This window comes from Echinops telfairi, unplaced genomic scaffold, assembly GCF_000313985.2.
Source record: "Echinops telfairi isolate 266 unplaced genomic scaffold, ASM31398v2 ScPeMD7_7424;HRSCAF=8462, whole genome shotgun sequence".
In the NCBI taxonomy this organism is placed as follows: domain Eukaryota; kingdom Metazoa; phylum Chordata; class Mammalia; order Afrosoricida; family Tenrecidae; genus Echinops; species Echinops telfairi.
In genome coordinates, this window is record NW_022111324.1 from 71931658 (window position 1) to 71952885 (window position 21228).

Genomic DNA, 21228 nt, shown 5'->3' on the forward strand with positions numbered 1-21228 from the left:
GGGGGGCGGGGAGCCCTAAACTCATTCCATTTTGTGACTTTCTTGAAGTCCTCAGGCTCTTGAGCTCTTAGTAACTCCAAGTAAGTGTGAATACTTTTGTAACTTTGCAACATTAGGATGCCTCAGGTCCTAAGATCTGGTTGGTTTGTTGTAAATCTCAGGTACTAATAAAAGAAACATTTTAATGTACATATTTACTAGTAGTCTCATAGTTAAGTAAGTATTGTGCTCCTAACAGCAATTCTTCATATAAAAATTAAAAAGTTGTCCATCTAAAAACTGTAAGAAAACACCAGTTACAGTTTAAGCATATTTAGGATGGAGAAAACAAAATGTTACTATTTCATTAGAGTAGTACCAAACTAATATGCTCTAAAGCTCACGAGTTTATAACCAAGACCTGATCCAAACACCACATTTTTAAGAAGGGGATTCTTTCTCTGCTGGGTTAGTAAAGCTTGTAGAAACCACGGCCATTTGATCTCCAAGCCCATGGCATCTTGAAGGATTAGTTGACTCAGGATACAAAAGCACAAACTTGTACATGATGAAACAATTACGAGGGGAGAGAAATAGAGGGCTCTTACCTGCTTTTTCTTTCTTTCCTACGCGCTAAGAGATTTAACTTACAGACAACTAGATTCTCCTAGGAGCATGCTTTTTAGTGGAATTCTTTATGAAGAATGCTGAGCACTATGATTTCACCTTATATACCAACTATTATTATCATGCTAAATGAAAATGAAACAGTCTGGTTGAAGAAAACCATTACTTGAGTTCCCTAAACTTGGTAGAGATACAGATAAGGAGAAGATAGAAAATGAGAGACATTTCTGAGCATCTGATGGGGCAAGGTTTCCGCTTGCCGGGTTTTTTTAGAAGTAGACTGCAAGGTCTTCCTGCTCTTAGCCTGGAAGCTCTGCTGAAGCCGACTCACTGTGGGCAATTCTGCTGGTATTTGAAGCACATGTGCATAGCTTCCAGAATCACGGCAACACGCAAGACACCACAGGATGACCAACTCACAGACCAGTCGTGCAATGTATAAAATAGGAATCTAGGAAAACTGGAAGTTAAATGAAGTAGAATGCATGAAGATCTGCATCGTAGGCATCAGTGAGTGGAAATGGACTGATGTGGACCATTTTACATTGGACAATCATAAGGTCTACTGTGCCGAGAACGACAAATTGAGGAATAGTGTCATATTCATCATCAAAAAGAACATTTCTAGATCTATCTTGAAATACAACATTGTCAGTGATAGGGTAGTATACATTTGCTTATGATAAATACCAATTGATTTAACTACTACACACATTTATGCACTGACCTCTCATACAGAAGTGAAGAAATCGAAGAATTTACCAACTTTTGCATCTACACCTAACATCAACATTAGCAACACAGGGGCAAGACTGGGTTATTTAGCTTGCACTTTCATTCATGGAAGACCTTAGTTGAGATTTTGTTGTACAGTCTCCAATTGAGGTTGTATACAACCTTGTGTGCTTCGTATATATAGTAAAATATTTAATGAAGAAATATAATATAAATTATATACCAGACTCACTGCCATCGAGTCGATTCTGACATGTAGTCCTTATAGGACAGAGTGTGCCTGCCCCTAAAGGTTTCCAAGACCATAAATCAGTAGGGGAGAAGAAAGCTTCATCTTTCTCCTGCAAAGATACTGATGGGTTTGAACTGCTTGACCTTGCGGTTGGCAGCCCGATGCATAACCCCCCGTGCCTCCAGGCCTCCTCCCTCATGTAGTGTAGTCTTAGTAGAGTAACCATGACCAGAGGAGACCATTTCTTGACTAATGAGAGGATTGTAGGGAGGAAATGGCATCAGAAAACAGTTATTAGATGGTTGTAATGATGAATTAAATTTAAAACATTTTAATGAGAATTATTATTGCATTTTAAGTTGTGTGTGTGGTTCCATAGTTTGCCTGAAAGAAAGAGATACTTACTCCTATTGAGTCAATCCCTAATCACAGCAATGAGCATAGGGCAGAGTAGAAGTGCCCCTGTGGGTTTCCGAGACCATAACTCTTCCTGGGAGCAGAAAGCTGCATCTTTCTCCTGCAGAGCATATGCTGGTTTCAGAACGTTGATGTTGTGGTTAGTAGCATAACACGTAAACCACTATGCCACTTGGGGTAAGTATATAAAAAACACTAGAAAAAAAAAAGATCTATCAGATAATGAAATGGGATAGCAACTATATTAAGGTTGTCATGAAGAGCAAAAATATTATTTACTTAAAAAAATTGAGTGGTGACTGACACAGAGCAAATGTTTAATAAAATATGTTGCTGCGATTCACACTTTCCTCATTTGAATATTCCTTTCATTTAATAAACATTTTCTTGCTCTGTGCTTTATAGAGAGGTATGCCTGGGAGCAGTCAGATGGTGGTGAAAGATAGTAAAATTTAACTTCTGGACTTTAAAATTGGTGTCTTTTTATATGTGATAAATAGATTTAAATTAAAGTTAGAGTACCAGACTTTGCTGAGCAATTCTGCATTTTTAGTGAGGTTAAAGATGCACAAAGCTTCTACTTTCATGGGTAATCTCTAACATATGTACAAGGAGACATGCATACAGAAGAGTTCCTGGTGAGGTCGGACTGCTGACCTTGCCTGTAATTGTAAAATATCAAAGCTTCCCGAAGTTCACAAACAAGAATGGTTAAACATATTGTAGCATCTTTACACTTGGAAATAAAATCCAACAATGGAGAAGAATGAAATGGAGTATAGGAGTAGAAGTCTGAGAACAGCACTGAGAAAATGAAAGCAAATTGCACAATGGGAAGTATGGTATGAAGAGTATTTATATGATGCTTGAAAATATGTAATGCATCCCCATATATATGGGTATGTTTGTGGTAATGGTGTAAGACATGTATGAGAATGAGAGACCCTAAATTCAGACAAGACAAAGAATAGGATCACAGAAGGTTCTACAGGGAACTCTGTTCTACTTGTAATGGCTTAATGTTAAAAGTAAATAAATGAACAAGGCAAAATGTTAAGATTGTACAAAGCAAGAGGCAGGTACAGCTCTTTGGTTTTCCCATGTTTGAAATATTTTACATGTGCACGCATTGCGAGGCTGTGTTGTAAAAGCAGCGAGGAAGGAGAGAAGGAACGTGGCTTATGCAGTCAGGCTAGGTTTGCAGTCTCTGGTTCTTACTGACTGCGACCTTGGGCAAGTGTGTTAGCTTCATCTATAGACGGGGATGATATTATCTCCATCTCAGTTTGTTTGGGAGAAATAAATAGCATGCCGAAAATGCCTTTTACTGTGCTTGGGATATGGAAATGCCAAGCACTGGGAATAAAACATGAGCAAAACCAGACATGGTTTTTGCTTTTCCAGAACATTAGATTCTAGTGGGGGAGACAGTTGACCAGTTAATTGCAAATGTTGTCATGAAGGAAAAGTGCAAAGCTTTATGAGGCCCTGGAGTAGGAGTATTTGACCTGGTGGGGAGGGTCATGAAAGGCTTCAATGAGAAATGACCTGGAGCTCCCTTTAAAAGAAAAGAGCAGGACCTCAGTGAAGAAGGGTGGGTAGGTCAAGGGAACAGCCATGGAATGTGGGGGAAAGGGCAGGCATTAGAAGGAGCTGAAGGGAGGCCAGTGGGGCAGAGGGATGGTGCCGGATAGGCTGGAGAAGAAGGACCAGCCCCTCAGCACTGTAGGCCAGGTTAGCTGTTGGGAGCCACTGATTAGAAAGTAAGCTACTTGCAGTTGCTATTGAGGAGATTCCTGCTCATGGTGGCCCCTTATGTATCAGAGTAGAACTACAGAGTTTTCAATGGCTGGTCTTCAGAAGTAGTTCTCTAGACCTTTCTTCCAACGTACCTCTGAGTGAACACTAGCATTAATCGTTTGCACCACCAAGGACTCTTGCTAGAGTTCCTTAAAATCAGGGTGGACAGAAGAAATGCTTGAAAGGAAAGGACTTAAAAGAATGTGGCATTGTGTTAGATCCCCCCAAATAATACACTAAACTGACCCAAAGCAATCAGAGTGAGTGTTGGTGACTTTTTAAAAGCAGCCAAGAGTGACGGGGAAGAACCCAAGTGGGAGCTGTAACCATTCATAGATTGTTGAAACTTCCGTGCACCTCAAAAATGTTCACCCTGTGAACCTTTCTGCTGTTACCTGCTCAACTTAATGCTCATCTTTTAAAACTATGATAGGATCATGCTGTATTCAGACTTGTACTACAAGTTAAAGCCTAAAATACATAGTATAACCAGTCACAAGAAATTTAAATTTCCTATTCTAAATATTTTTGAAATATTTGATAACTACAATTACTGTAGTGACCCAGGATATTTTTCACCCTCTCCTTCAAGTGCTTAGTACATTGATGTTTTAAGTACTTTGCACGCATTAACGAATTAAACAAATACATGTGTGGGGCTTACTCAGTCCAAAGTCTTACTGTTACCCTGCAGGAGCTCAATACATTTATGCTGACAGCTGGAGTTTGTTTGTTTGATGATTCTCAGACAGCAGGACCACTCTGTCCTCTGCTTCCCATGCTGAGGAGCTGCCCTCTCTGCTTTCTGAGGTATTTCACACGTCTGCCCCACCATTAAAGGGGCAGCCAGAAAGGAGAGAAAACACACACACACACACACACACACACACACACACACACACACACACACACACACGCACACGCGCGCGCGATGACATGGAACCAACTTCTTTATTCTGGAAACTAGCAAATGGAAACAAAGCAGCTAAAAATAGAGAAGTAAAAAGACTAACACTTATATGAAGGGGTTTAAAAAATTGTGGAAAAATGGAATTCAAAGATAATGTATTTTTCCCACAAATTTTTGAAGCGCATATACATATATGTGCTGAAATTATATATATATTCCCCCCGATTATATATATATTAAAGGTAATACATATTGTTGTGAACATTTAAGACAATACAGAAATATGTAACTATAAATAGGAAGCATTTAAATTTATATACACCGTATTATCAGAATCGACCCAATGGCCGCAGAATTGATTTTGGGTTTTAAATAATCAGATTAGATGATGTGCTAATCCTGGCTTTGTTTGCTTTGGCTGTCAGAGTCATCCATGTTATTTGATTTTACTTTTTGGCGTTTTATTGTGATTTGGGTAGAAGTTTACAGTCTAAATTAGTTTTCCTTCAATTCATACTCATTTTGATTCATAACATTGCTTGCCGTACCTACAGTGTCACAGTGCTCTCCGTATGTTTGCCATTTCTCTTCATCCTTTCCTGCTTTTTCATCTTTATCCTTGGACAAATGCTGTCCTTTTAGTATCTATGGTTAATTTTTCTAAGGAGTGCATATCTCCCTGAGGTATTATTAACTTTATGTGCTAACTGAACGTTGAGTCATGTGAGTGAGTTCAGTTCCAGGCTTGAAGAGTATCTAAGGGCCATTGTCTCAGGGCTTCCACAAGTCTCTATCTGACTAGTATGCCTGGCCTTTTTTATTATTTTGAATTTTGTTCCACATTTTCCTCTTATTCTATCCAGGACCTCCTATTGTGATCCCTTTCAGAGTAGTTAGCAATAGTATCCAGACGCCATTTAGTTCTTCTGGTCTCAGGCTGTGTTAGTTGAGGTCACATCATTCATTAATCCTTTAGATCTATTGTTTCCATGCATCTTTCATTTTCTTTGCTCTGCACAGGGAGACACCAATAGTTGCACCTCAGATAGCTGCTCACAAGCTTTTAAGACTCCACTCACTACTCATCAAAGTAGGTAAAATGTTGTGGGATGTATTATGCCAGATACGTAAGTGTCTCCCAATAGTATGGTCCTAAGCTCCCAGGCTCAGTGACTCACCCACTCAGGGTATTTGGTTATATTTACTATTTTTATAACTTTATTCCCTGTATGCCCTACTTTAAGAAGGGGCTTCTAAATATTCATGGAAAATCCCATTATCTTGTAATTCCATTTTTTCATGCAATGCTTTGCATTCATGGATTTATTTACAACACATATGTATACATATATCAAAATATCTTGTAAAATCTACATATATCTGCAGATGTAGATCCATTCACCTTCTCATCTGCATTCAACATGCACGTCTATCTACGTGTCCACTTGATACTACTGTTACTGAAGGATTACACAAGTGATAGCATCAGCCATTGTTACCTTAACACTGTGTTCTTTCTGATATCTTCTTTGCCTTGATCATTGTATACCAACTTCTTCCTTACTGTATATTGCCTTATCTTTCACCTAAATTGATATATGTTCACCTTCTAGATAGCTATTTACTCTCACTTCCCCTTCTATCCCTGGGAGCTTTCAAAGAATATTTCTATGTGTAAGGCTTTTCTTGTTTTGTTTGTTTTCAGTAGTTTTCAGTTAATACTGTTGTTACAGTATTAACAACAACAAAAAACAAATAATTAATTAAAAAATGGCCTGAGAACATGAGCAGACACTTGGAAATTTTATATTTCTCCACCAACTTTTTGAAGCCCCCTCATGCACTTGTCTTAAAAGTAGCTCTCAGGAGGATGTGCAGAGCCAATACAATGAATGGCAGAGAGGTCAACTCAGAAAGTTATGGAGATTGAATTTGAATTCACTCTAAAGGAGTAATCATGATAGATATAAAAAGGGAAAAAGATTATCATGTGACTTATTAGGAAGAAGTTTTAAATTGCATTGGTGAAAAACAGGCCAGGAAAATTATGTTTAAGAATTATTTTCTTTTTGGTGATGGCAACAAATGTACAAATGTGCTTGACACAATGTATGTATGTATGTATTTTTATAAGAGTTGTAGGAGGCCCCAGTGAAATAATTTAAAAATAAAAGAATTCTTTTCTTTCAAGAGAATGCATGTATTCATTCTTCCAGGGTAGCAAGGGCCGCCTTGGAACTTCATTGAGAATTTCCTTGAGAAGCTGTATCCTGTCTAACATACAGCCCTGACCTTCCCACTTCAGACTTCTTTTTGTTCCAAAACTCAAGGACATTAAAAGGAATATGATTTTAGTGCCTCAAGGACTCAAAAAATGCCATTTTCATGTGGGATAAGTGGAAGAGCTCAGACTTATTTGGGGAAGGGTCAGAGCGATGGGAAACAATGTCTTAAAAAATGTAAGGACCTAGATGCAGGATATGCCAAGAAACAATAGCTTCATAGTCTGATATTTTTGTGTAGCAAAGTTTTCTCTGATTTTTATTACTTCTTTTAGACTTACCCTAATATACTTTGTAGTGAGATTGCTAGATCATAAGATATTTCTACTCAATATTTTCAGGAAGCACCAAATTTTTCAAAGTGGCTGCACTATTTTACAGTCCCAAGCAGTATTATGAAGATTCCAATCTTTCCACATCCTCACCAGCATTTCTTGTTTTCTGAACTTCGCTATTAATGCTGGAGTGTGATATGACATTGTTTTGATTTGCATCTCTCAAGTGGCTAGTAATTGTGAACACATCTTTTTTTTAAAAGAAAGTCATTTTATTGGGGGCTTATACAGCTTTTATCACAATCCATACATACATCCACTGTGTCAAGCACATTTGTACATTTGCTGCCATCATGATTTAAAATACATTTCCTTTCTGCTTGAGTCCTTGGTGTATCAGCTCCTCATTTTCTCCCCTCTCTCCCCCACCCTCCTTCCCTCATGAATCCTTGATAATTTATAAATTATTATTATTTTTCATGTCTTTTACCAATGGTTCTCAACCTTCCTTATGCCGTGACCCTTTAATACAGTTCCTCATGTTGTGGTGACCCCCAACCATAAGATTATTTTTGTTGCTACTTTATAACTGTAATTTTGCTACTTTTATGAATCAGGCAACCCCTGTGAAAGGGTCATTTCTTGTGTTTCCAGCTCTTATCTGTACCAGTGTACATCCTCTGGTTTAGCCAGAGGATTTGATTTGTAAGGTAGAATTGGGGGCATGATAGTGTGGGGAAGGAAGCAAACAAGAACTAGAGGAAAATTGTATGTTTCATTGGTGCTATACTGCACCCTAACTGGCTCATCTCTTCCTTGCGACCCTTCTGTAAGGGGATGTCTAATTGTCTAGAGATGGGTTTTGTGTCGTCACTCCGCCCTCACCCTCATTCACATTGATATGATTTTTTAATCTGGGTATTTGATGCCTGATACCTGATCACATCGATGCCTTGTGATCACACAGGCTGGTGTGTGCTTTTTCCATGTGGACTTTGTTGCTTCTGAGCTAGATGGCCGTTTGTTTATCTTCAAGACTTTAAGACCCTGGATGCTCTATTTTTTGATAGGCGGGCACCATCAGCTTTCTTCACCACTTTTGCTTCTGCACGCATTTTGTCTTCAGCAGTCATTTCGGGAAGGTGAACATCATGGAATGCCAGTTTAATAGAAAAAAGTGTTTTTGAATTGAGGGAGTACTTGAGTAGAGGCCCAATGTCTATCTGCTACCTTAACACTTAACATGTAAATCTATGGACCTAAATCTATTTCCCTATCATTATATATAAATATATTTATATATATACATGCCTGTATTTAGACATCTATAAATGTCCTTTGACTCCTAGTTCTTTCCTCTATTTCCTTTTACTTTCCTCTTGTCCCACTATCATGTTTGGCCTTCATTCAGGTTTCAGTAATTCCTCTTGGTTACCTTGCCCCTGATCAAGCCCTACCAGGCATTCTATGCCCTCCTAGCCATCTATTTTAGATCACTTGTGCCCTGGGTTTGTTAACACACACTTCCTCTCCCCACCTCCCTTTCTCCCGGAACACATCTTCTTGTGTTTGTTGCTTCATGAAGATTTTCTGTGATCAAGTGTCTGTTCATGGCCTCGGGTCATTTTAAAATTAGATTTTTTGTTGTTTTTAGTATATATTTGCCCTCTAGTTAGTGATTTACACTTGCTTCCTCTTCTATCCCTGGCAGCTTTGAAATGAAGTAGAACACAAAGATCAGTATTCTAGGTCATAGTGAGCTGAAATGAACTGGTATTGGCCATTTTTAATGAGAAAATCATGGTTTACGATGCTAAGTGACAGATTCAAGATGAATAACCTTGCACTCATGGGCAAAAAGGATATTTCAAGATCTATCTTGAAGTACATTGCTTTCTGTGTGTCTGGCCACATACAGAGAGAAATCCAGTCAATATCCAGTCCAACTCTTTTTTTTTTTTTAATCATTTTATTAGGGGCTCATACAACTCTTATCACAATCCATGCACACATCAACTGTGTAAAGTACATTTGTACATTCATTGCCCTCATCATTCTCAAAACATTTTCTCTCCACTTAAACCCCCCGCATTAGGTCCTCATTTTCCCCTCCCTCCCCGCTCCCAGTCCAACTCTTATTAAAAGTTACATACCCACTATTAAACTAGTAATGCAGAAATTGAAAACTTCTACCAACATCTTTAGTCTTAAATTGATCAACCATGCAATCAGGATGCATTGATAATTATTGGTGACTGGAATGCAAAAGTTGGAAACAAAAAGAAAGAGTCATTGCAAAATATGGTCTTGGTGATAGAAATGGAGCTGGAGATTGCATGGTAGAACTTTGAAAGACCACTGACTTTGTTGCAAAAAAACTTTTTTCAACAAAACAAACAGTGACTAAACAAGTGAGCTTCTCCAGATGAAATACACAGAAATCAAATCAACCATATCTGTGAGAGGAGAAAATGGAGATCAATATTGACAGATAAAATCAGCCCAGTACTGACTGTGGAACAGACCATCAGTTGCTCATATGTAAGTTCAGGTTGAGATAAGATAGGTGGGATAAACAATCTGGTCTAGAAAACAATGGACCAAAGGTTCCAGGGGGACATGGAGAAGAGGAGGCAGGGGAAAGAAAGTGGGTGTTAACAAACCCAGGGACAAGGGAACAACAAGTGATCAAGGGCAATGTAACTGAGAGGAATTACTAAAACCCAAATGAAGGGTAAGCATGATAGTGGGACAAGAGGAAAGTAAAAGGAAATCGAGGAAAGAACTAGGAGGCAAAGGGCATTTATGGAAGAAAAAGTGGGTGCATAAGCAAATGTAGTGAAGAAAGCTGATGGTGCCCGGCTATCAAAAAATGTAGCATTTGGGGTCTTAAAGACTTGAAGATAAACAAGTGGCCATGTAGCTGATAAGCTACAAAGTCCACATGGAAGAAGCACACACTAGCCTGTGTGATCACGAGGTGTGGATGAGATCAGGTATCAGGCACGAAAGAACAAAAAATTATATCAATGTGAATGAGGGGGAGGGAGGAGTGGAGACCCAAAGCCCATCTGTAGGCAACTGGACATCCCCTTACAGAAGGGTTTCTGGGAGGAGACTAGCCAGACAGGTTAAAAAAAATAAACTAAAACTAAAACTACTCCACGAGAACCAAAATATGACTGTTAGGCTGGGTTGACTAGAGAAACAAATCCAGAGACTCAGATACATAAGTAATTATATATCAAGAAAGCATCCCAGTCTAGTTCAACTCAAGTCTTTAAGTTTGATATTAGTCCATAAAACCCTCTTCAGATCACATAGCTGCATGTAATGATGCAGAATGCAGGAACATCACAGGCCTGTAGGTGTAGAGTTGTGTGTATGCAAGGTCAGTGGAAACATGGTAAGGCTTCGGCATATCTCAGGGTGGCCAGCCAGCAGGAAGGTGAAGGAAGAGACAGAGAGCAGTTCCCAGTGTTTCATACTTTTTAAAAAAAATCATTTTACTGGGGGCTCTTACAGCTCTTATCACATCGGTACTATACTGCACCTTGCCTGGCCCGTCTCTTTCTTGTGACCCTTCTATAAGGGGATGTGTCTCATACTCTTATATGAGTCATCTGGCCGTGACTTGATTCACAGGTTGGACTCCACCTCTAGCCAGTAGTATCTAGTTGACAAATTACCCAACTACCACAATGACCTTGAGTATAACTCACCTGAATTTCAAGAACTTCTCAGGACCAAATTTGACCTATTGAGCATTAATGAGTGAAGTTCTGATGAGCTGTGGGAGGTCATCAGGAACATTATTTATGAAGAAAGCAGAAAGACAGAAAAGAAAGAAAAGATCAAAGTGGATGCCAGAAGATACTCTGAAACTTGCTCTTAATCATGGAACAGCTAAAGTAAATGGAAGAAATGATGAAGTCAAAGAGCTGAACAAACATTTCAAAGGGCAACTTGAGAAGACAGAGTCAAATATTATATTGGAATGTGCAAATACCTGGAGTTAGAATACCAAAAGGGAAGAAAAAACATGCTTACCCTGATCTTAAACTGGGAGAACTCAAGAAAAAATTCAAGCTTTGTGTTACAATATTGAAAGATTCTATGGATTAAATAGTGGACAATGCAGGAAGCATCAAAAGAGGGTAGAAGGACTATATGGAGTCATGTTTGAAAAAGAACTAGTCAACATTCTATCATTTCAGGAGGTAGCATATGAGCGAGAACAAGTGGTAATGAAGGAAGAAATTCAAGCTGCACTGAAAGCATTAGCCAAAAACAAGGCTAAAGGAATTGATGGAATACCAGTTTAAAAGGTTTCAACAAGCTGTTGAGGCCTTGGAAGGATTTATTCATCTATGCCAGGAAATTTGGAAGACAGCTACTTGGCTAACTGACTGGAAGAAATCATATTTGTAATCAACTCAAAGAAAGGTGACCCAACAGAATGCTCAAATTAGAGAACATTAACATTGATATCACATGCAAGTACGATTTTGCTGAAGATCATCCGGCAATGGTTGCATCAGTACACTGACAAGGAGATGTCAGAAGTTTAGACTGGGTTCAGACAAAGAAGTGGAACAAGGGGTTTTATTATTGATGTCAGATGGATCTTGGCTCAAAGCAGAGAATACCAGAAAGATGTTTACTTGTGTTTTATTGGCCGTGCCAAGGCATTCAACTCTGTGGATTATAACAAATTATGGGTATCCTGAAAAGAATGAGAGTTCCAAATCATTTCACTGTGCTCATGTGGAACCTGTACATGGATCAGCAGGCAGTTGTGTGAATAAAACAAAGAAATACTGTATGTTTTAAAATCAGGAAAGGTGTCCATCAGGGTTGTATCCTCTTACCATACTTATTCAGTCTGCACACTGAGCAAATCACCAAAGAAGCTGGATTATATGAAGAAGAATGTGGCATCAGGGTTGGAGAAAAGTTTAACATTCTGACACCTGCAGGTGACACAGCCTTGCTTGCTGACAGTGAGGAGGACTTGAAGCACTTGCTGAAGAAGATCAAGGATTGCAGCCTTCAGTGTGGATTACCACTCAGTGTGAAGAGAATCAGAATCCTCACAATTGAACTAATAGGTAACATCATGATAAACAGAGAAAAGATGGAAGTTTTCAAGCATTTGTGTTGCTTGATCCATAGTATATGCTCATGGACAGCAGTCAGGAGATCAAAGGATGCATTGTGTTAGGTGGATCTATTGCACAAGACCTCTCAAGTTAAAAAGTATGAATGTTACTTTGAAAACCTGACCCAAGCCATGGTATTTCAGTTACCTTTGAATATTGGACAGTGAGTAAGGAGGAGCTCTATATTTGAATTATGGTGCTAGTGAAGAATACGGAAAGTACTACGAACTGCCAAGAGAACAAATCTGTGCAGCCAGAATGCTCCTTGGAGGCAAAAGTGGTGAGCTTTAGTCTCACATATTTTGGTCTTGTTGTCAGGAGAGGTAACAGCTGGAGAAGGACATCGTGCTTGATAAAGTAGAGGGGTAGGAAAAGGCAGGAAGCCCCCAACAAAATAGATGAACACTGTGACTGCAACCATGGGCTCAAATATAACAGCATTTCTGAGGGTGACACAGGGCCAGGCAGTGTTTCCTTCCTATGTGCATAGGGTTGCTATGGGTTAGAAATGATGGCACCTGGCAACAAGAACAACATGTATAAATTAGAACTTTATAGCAGTGCTTTTGGTTTACACGTATATACCTAGAGAAAGAAAGCCTTTACACAAATACATGTATGCAAATAAATGATGGAAACAATCAAGTGCTCATAAACAGCTGAATGGGTAAATTATCATATATGCAAACAACAGAATATGTAGCATTAAAGAATAACGAATATGTGAAACACCTCATAATAGAGATGGATCTAGAGGACATTGGTTAATCACAAAAAGATAAACATTTTTAATGACTGTTAGGTGCATGAATGTTTAAAGTTTAAGTTTTCTCCCTGCTGACGGCTAAGTTGTTTCTGTTAGCTAGTTCCCTTAGCCCTCTCCTCCTCTGCCTCCATTCCCATTCCCCCTGGACGTAGAGTCCCTGACAAGTATCATTGTGTATGATGTTTCGGAGATCTGAATGAAATCAGTAACAGGCTCCTGTGACAGTTTATGGATATTTTTATAGGTGTAATTAAAAAATGTATTAGTTGTCTCTAGAAAATTAGTATTGTTCTGTACTGTCTCCAGCAGGCATTCCAACACACATTTCCTCAAACCTTCCCCAGTATGAGGTGCCACAAACTTAAATTGTGTAGTGAAAGGAGCATCTCGACTTAACAACAACAATAAAAGGAGCATCTCAATGTTTTGATTTCAGTGTGATTTGGATATGAATAAGTTTATGTATACAAAAATTGATTCCATGACGCTCGATAGTTATGTACTCAAAAATACAAATGGTTCACATCATTGGGCGCTTTTATAGGTTTAATGCTTCATGGAAAACACAAGTGCAATGCTTTTTTATAAGTTGTCTTTTTAAGGCCAAAGCTTCATCTGTTCTTTACCGTTCTTTAAAATTTTAATGCTGATTCTGCAACTTAATTTGTAATATAATGATAATAATATTTTCTGGAAAGCTAAGGTGATCTCTTTAGTACTTATGGCATTATAATTGTATACACAAGGAGGTTAAGTTTAAATATTTGCTTTTGGTGGTGTGAATAAAGACAACACTTTTAATTTACATCAGTTTCTGCTCTCTCTTTGCCTTTGGAGCAGTTGAAGAGGCTTCCCTACAGATGAGGAGCCCTAGCAGTTTACCTTGTACTGACACTGGCACCCTTGGCAAAGGACTTTTGGAGGCTTTCTTAGTTTCTAGTCGTGCTTGTTCGTGTAGCTTTTGTTTCGCAGAGTTATTTAATATCTTAAGTGACAATCCTTTCTCTGGCAATAAAGCACCTGGCATGGTTGTTTCAGTCCAAAGTGAAATATTTTCACATTTCCATTTCCTTTGCCATATAAAATATGTTGAGGCCTTAGAATCCAGATGCTTATGTACCTCTGATGCTCAATGTTAAATTGAGTTTAGCATTGGCTGTTAAAAAAGTGAGGAGAAAAAATATTTTTTAAGAATGTGAGGGGACCCAGGGTGTAGTATAACACTCATGAAATATACAACTTTCCTCTAGTTCTTTAATGCTCTTCTCTCCCCCCCACCCCCCCAGTATCATGACCTCAGTTCTTCCTTACAAATCCGGCTAGACCAGAGGATGTACACTGGTACAGATAAGAGCTGGAAACACAGGTAATCCAGGACAGATAAACCCCTCAGGACCAATAATGAGAGTAGCAATACCAGGAGGGTAAAAAGAGAAGGTGGGGGAATAGGGGGAACTGATCACAAGGATCTGTATATAGCCCCCTCCCTGGGGGACGGACAACAGAAAAGTGAATGAAGGGAAACATTGGACAGTGTAAATAAGACATGACAATAATTTATAAATTATAAAGGGTTTGTGAGGGAAGGGGGTTGGTGGGAGGGGGAAAATCAGGAGCTGATTCCAAGGGCTCAAGTAGAAGGAAAATGTTTTGAGAATGATGATGGCAACAAATGTACAAATGTGCTTGACACGATGGATGGATGGATGGATTGTGATAAGAGTTATACGCGCCCCCGATAAAATGATTCTTAAAAAAAAAGAATGTGAGGGGAACTGTGATCAGGAAGGAGGTAGTAATGATGAAATATATCTGTCTATCAGTAATCCCATGGCTAGACTGGTAAGGAAATTTAGAGGTATCCTTGCATTGACATTCCATACATTTGATGAAACCATAAGACGTAGCCATATATTATAGTGTTTTCATTGTCTATATTTCTGCAGAGAATGAAATATATTTTCAGATTAGAATATGAAGAAAAGAAGACATATGATTTATGAACAAGAAAAAGGTCAACAATTTAGTAGGCAAAAGTACAATTAATTTATGGAAGAGGATGTACATCCTACTCCCAATGTTAACTGAGTTGATTCTGACGTATACCGGTCCTATGAGACAGAGTAGCAGTTACACCATCGGGTTTCCAAGGCAGTAACTATAGAAGCCGACTGCTGCTGGGATTCAACTGCTGACCTTTTGTTTAGCAGCCAAGTACTTGAACGATTGCCTCTCTAGGGCTCCCTACAAATTACTAGTAATGAAAGAAATGCAAATTTAGCATAAGTTACTGTTTTCACTAATCAAAATCAGCAAATAGATTTTGAGACTTTGCTGACCATGCATGAGTGTGTTTTCATGTGCTTCAACATTGCTGACCGGTCACGGGTTAAGCATGTTTGCACTTACATTTGTTTAGGTAGGCTGTGAGCCTGAAAGCAATGTAGGCCCTTATAGGAGCTGGGTGCACAGAATAATTTTGTTTTGAACTAGCCAGTCAGCAAAATTTAACATTCATGTTGTTGAAGATTTGTTGAAATAAACATTTATGTGTGAAGCATAGACTGGCATATTATTATACAAGAAAGTAACTACAATTTATATATCAAGGCAAGAAAAGTTCCCGCCCTTGTTGTTGTTAGGCGTTAATCAAGTTCGTTTCCAACATAAAGGGGCCGGAGCTAAAACAGTCCTTTGTGTCCTATCATTTGTTCCTGTGTTTGAGCCCTTTATCTAGTAATTCTACTTTAAGGAGTCTTAGGGAGATAACAGTACATGTGTGTGGGGCGGGAGGGGAGCAATGCAGAGATCTTATTGAAATGCCTTAATTTTTTTTTTACAGTGACAAATATCAGAAGCATTCTGGATGGTTAATCATGAAGGAATGTTTGAATTATGAGGTATCCATGTTGGACTGTGAGGGGTTCAGGAGAGCCTTATCACTGTGGCGAAAAACAGAGACCACATTGTTTTGAGAAATTCTGTTTACTCTCGTAAGTACTTACAGAAGCAAACAACTGGGTTTCGCCCTCCAAAATGCCTAAAAAACCCAGTGAAAATCAAGCAAGTGACATACCTTAAAATATCTAACAGAAGCAGGTTTTTACAATGAGTCCAGGAAGAGATTAGCAGGTTTTCGCATTGTCACCAGATATAACTCATACTCTGACAGGTTTTGCGGTGATCATTAGGAAATTATCTATACCTACATTTTCTCCAGAGACCTTTAGACCACCATTGCCTAAAGCTTCATGTACTCTTGTTTATCTAAATTAGGGTGATGCTTCTGTGCTTGCTGTACCAGACCAACACCTGAGACAGCTCAACTGGGAGATGCTTCCTGCTTGGCTACTTATCATAATGGTCTCCTTCTTGAGTCACAATTGATTGTCACAACTGATTCGGCTTAACAGGAATTACTACTTTAAGGGAGGGGCCTGCTACTTTTTGGATTTTTTTTTAAAACAAATTAAATCTTAAATTATGCTATATTTCTAGTATTTTGATTAACTGCACACCTACTTTTTCATCCATAACTGCAATGTCAACAGTTTGAAACCACCACCCCCTCCATGGAGAAAGATGAAGCTTTCTGTAAAGAGTCACGGTCTTTACAGACAACTCTACCCACACTGGCAATTGTACCCTGTTTTATAGCGTCACTATGAGTCAGAATCAACTTACTGGCATTGACTTGGGGGCTGTTTTTTTTTTGTATACCAATGTATATTTGTGGTGTTTAAAGTAATTTGAGAAAGTAATCATACTATTAAATAGAAAACAAGCAATAAACAATTTTATTTCATCTGTAGAGAAGGAACATATAAAAGGTAGGAAATATCTGCTTCCGGGTGTGAAGCGTGTCCGAGTCTTGGGACTGGGGTGACTGCGGTGTCAGTGTTGATGCTAATCCGGTGGGATCTGATCTCAGGCACACACAGATTGCTTTCCTCATCATCAGAAGGAAAAGGAGTACTTAGTACCTTACAGCACTCCTGTGACAGTCTTTTTATGTGATAGGATGCACAGGCTTCCAGACAACTCCAGCCTTTTTTCATCACAAGGAAATGTCTAGGTTTGTGTTGGTTGTTTTCTGTGAGAAGGCAGCAGTTTTCTTTTGATTGAACCACTCAGAATGAAGATAGTCTGTGGAGAGTGTGACTCTGAGCATAGAGACAGGGCTATGTGTAATTTTTGATGGATTGTCCCCTAAAATATAGTATCAAGGAGCCTTCTAGAAAAGTATTAGATGCAGGAGAATTGATTGTAACCCTTTTTCCTTTGAGAAAACCAGCAGATTTACTCTGTCACTAAAGCAGAACTTGTTAGTCTCCTTTAGTTGCTAACAGAAGCATTTCAGTTGCTCAAAGTAGTAATGAGCTTTAATACAGAAGTAGGGAGAAAGCCTGGGCTTTTGACTGCCGTGAAGTGTTACAGTCTGGGAAGCACACAGGAGAAGTTCTACCTTGTCTGTAGGGAATTTATGAGGCGGCATTAGCTTGATGGGCATGTTTAAGGCAAGTGCTTTTTGTGTTTTATAATTCTTTCCTATAATTCTCTTTACAACGTCTAGATAAGAGCCATGTTTGCAGTTTCATAATGGATTTATTGGTAAGGGCTTATTGGTATTATAGCATAGTTTGAGCTTGTAAAAATTAGCTACATAATATTTTAACTTGTTATGTTCAAATATTTTTAAGGTCATTCCTTAGCTTTGTTTTTAAGAGAAAGTATTACTTCGACAATATTTTGTTTCAAATTTGGGGAAGGGGTCCAGTATACAGTGATAACTCGGTTGTCCAACTCAATTCATTACAAATTCATTTTCGACAAGTCTGAGAACTAAACAAAATTTTCCCATAAGAAGTAATGGAAAGCCAAATAATTGGTCCTAAGGCCCCAAAATTTTACTTACACATTCATTTTTCCAGGATGTTAACAGAAATGAACAGCTCTAAATTATGGAAGCATCTAAACACAATAAATATAATACATTAAATATCAAAACACAATACAGTAAATACAATTTAAAAAAATTTTGTACTTGTACTTTACTTTTACCTTGACTTGGAGGCTTCCTGGCATTCTAAGAGATGGAGAGCAATTGGAGGAGTCGGAGAAATGTTATTTTGGGGGTAGGAGAGTGTCCTTCCATAGGTGACTGCTAGCAGTACACTTCCTAAGATCTTTTCTCTTGATCTCTTCTTACCTGTTTGATGTTCTGACGTCTTTGTTTCATGTTTCACCTCTCACTACATTAGCTGCCTTAAACACATTGGTGTGTTTTTTTTACCCCCAAAAACGTTGATAATGTGGACTTAGTCAGCCAGCAAATCAGACAAGCGGTGACCTGATTCAAATTTCACAATGCTTTCTTTCTTTAACTTTATTCTGCTTCTCACAGCTTTCCTCTTCGCTTTATCTCTAGTATCACTTTTTTGAGCCATAGTTAATATATCTTAGGCAAATAAAGAGCAAAACACCCCCAAACAGCGCAATGATGATTGTTTTTGTGCATCAACACAAACACTGTGGTGTGTGAATGAGAGCAGTGCTTCGACTGAAGAAAGCCTCGCCCCTTTGTGTCCATGGCAAGATACAGCGTGTGACTTGTTTTCAGCCTGTGCAGGTTTTTCCAAGTCAGATTTTCAGTTCAACAATGGAGCAAAGTTATGGACATGGAGCAGATTTTTTTCGAACTTTGAGTAGTGGAAAAGTCTAGCTTGGAGCTGTTCAGGCACTGATGTATCACTCTATTCCTATTTAAAAAATAATGGATGGGAGCAATTGTGTGAGTACCTCCCAATATGTATGTGTATATTTCTGTATGTTTATACATCCAACAGGTAAACATAATGTAAAATTATTCTATTGAATTAAAATATTTAAGAACGTAGTTAATAATGAAAAAGGCAGTTAACAAAATTGGACAAGCAAAAGAGAAATTTTGAGGTAGATTTTAATTATAATGATTAATCACTGTTACAAAAATGGAAACTGACAGCTCTCTAAAAGGAAAGGTTTAATGAATACATTAGGAATTACCTGATTTGTATCTGAAAAGGGACATGGAGAAGCTGTAGGGTTTCTACACATTTAAAATTATAGTCTACTACATGTATTTCTGTGATGATAAAATCAAGAATAATTGTATATTACAAATAACTAATTTTTCACAAATTTTTAAAAGATTCCATTTGTAACTTTAATTCTTATCTAAAGGCGTGAGAATTTTTCTTTATTACTAGAGAGCTATTCCAGTCATCTGTACTACAAAGAAGTGGGGTTTGTTGTTTTTTTGGTCATATTTCAGTAATCTGGGAAGGGCAAATATTTAGAAGAAGAAGGAAATTAAAATTTGGTGAGAGCATCTCTTGTTTCTATTAAATTTAAAGTATATGCATTGAATTTAAAGGAGGAAAGAAGAAATACTGCAAATTTGAAGTTAATACAAAGGGAATTTCTTTTTATATTTGTAGCTTTATGAATGAGTTGAGAGAGTTATTCTCCATATGGTTACTTTGTTCCTGCTTTAGAACTTTATACTGTAGGCCACTTCCCTTTTCGTTGGGATTTGACAGGACAAAGAAAAAATTTATAGTCAAATTTATATAAATTGCTTACCTTATGGCAGGCAAAACCCACCAAAAAGCATGATGATGACAAGGATATTTAAAATATCAGCAGAGTATATATATATAAATTGATACACAGTGAAAAAATTAAAAATAGGAAAAATAATAATAGAAGGGGAAAATTTTGCAAACATTTGTTTTAGGAAAAAATTTGAGATCACATAAGGTAAAGACTAGTGAAATATGAGGGAATGTCCAAAAGGGTCAGTTATGACAGCTGGGGAACACCTAATTGTGGTCTCAGGTAGAGTCTGGCTGATGGGGCTGGTAGTCCTGTGGGCCGGTTTCTCCTTTGCGTCTTTGGTTCCCTTCATTCCCTTTGCCTCAGATGAGTAGAAACCAGTAGTTGCATCGTACCTTAGTTCCATTGGGCAAGCGTTTGAGACCCCAGATGCTAAGAATTACTGGATCAATAGTTATGTGGAACAAGTTAGTCAATGGCAAAACAAAATCCATAAAGATAATTTTTACCTCTTAGTTTGGCGAGTAGCATCTGGAGTCTCAAAAGCTTGCCAGATCGCCTGTCTCTTCCGCAAAATGTCAACAGTACTACATTATACTGATGACTTTATGCTGATTGGACCCACTAAGGAGGATGTGTCAAAGACTATAGATTCATTGGTACGACATCTGCGTGAAAGAGGTTGGGAAATTAACCCAAAGAAGATTCAGGTACCCTCCACCTCAATAAAATTTCTAGGGTCCAGTGGTGTGGGGCATGTTGAGACATTCCTACTAAAGTAAAGAATAAGCTATTGCATCTGCCCCCCACCCCCATAACTAAACAGGAGGCACAACACCTTGTGGGCTTCTTTGGATTTTGGAGGCAACATATCCCTCACTTGCGTATTCTACTTCGACCTATTTATCACGGGACACGAAAGGCCTCCAATTTTGAGTGGGACCCAGAACAAGAAAAGGCTGTGCAACAGGTTCAGGCTGCCATGGAAGCTGCTTTGCCACTGGGACCTTCTGATCAAGCTGACCCAATGGTGCTAGAGGTGTCAGTTGTAGATAGAGACGCAGTGTGGAGTCTTGGCAGACCCTAATTGGTGAATCACAGCGTAGACCATTGGGATTTTGGAGTAAAGTCCTGCCATCCTCTGCAGAAAACTACTGCCCCTTTGAAAAACAGTTGTTGACCTGGTACTGGGCCTTGGTGGAGACTGAATGCCTCACCATGAGCCACCAAGTCACCATGAGGCCTGAGCTGCCCATCATAAAACTGGATATTGTCTGATCCATAGAGTCATAAAGTTGGACATGCGCAGCAACACTCCATTGTTAAAAGGGAAGTGGTATATACGAGATCAGGCCAAAGCAGGACCTCAAGTTACAAGCAAGCTGCATGAAGAAGTGGCCCAAATGCCCACAGTCTCCACTCCTGTCACAGTACCTTCCTTCTCCC

The 21228-nt window shown here is 38.6% G+C and overlaps 1 protein-coding gene across 2 annotated transcripts in view; it reads left to right on the forward strand.

The window, feature by feature from the left end:
- DISP1 (dispatched RND transporter family member 1) overlaps positions 1-21228 on the forward strand; it is a 218988-nt gene that overhangs the window by 82027 nt on the left and 115733 nt on the right. Inside the window, exon 3 of one of the 2 annotated variants that reach the window (XM_045298064.1) lies at positions 16028-16178. The exons of the other annotated variant lie outside the window; for it this stretch is intronic. The gene's annotated coding sequence lies outside the window, so the exon portion shown is untranslated. The remainder of the gene's footprint in view (positions 1-16027; positions 16179-21228) is intronic. 2 annotated transcript variants of the gene reach the window in all.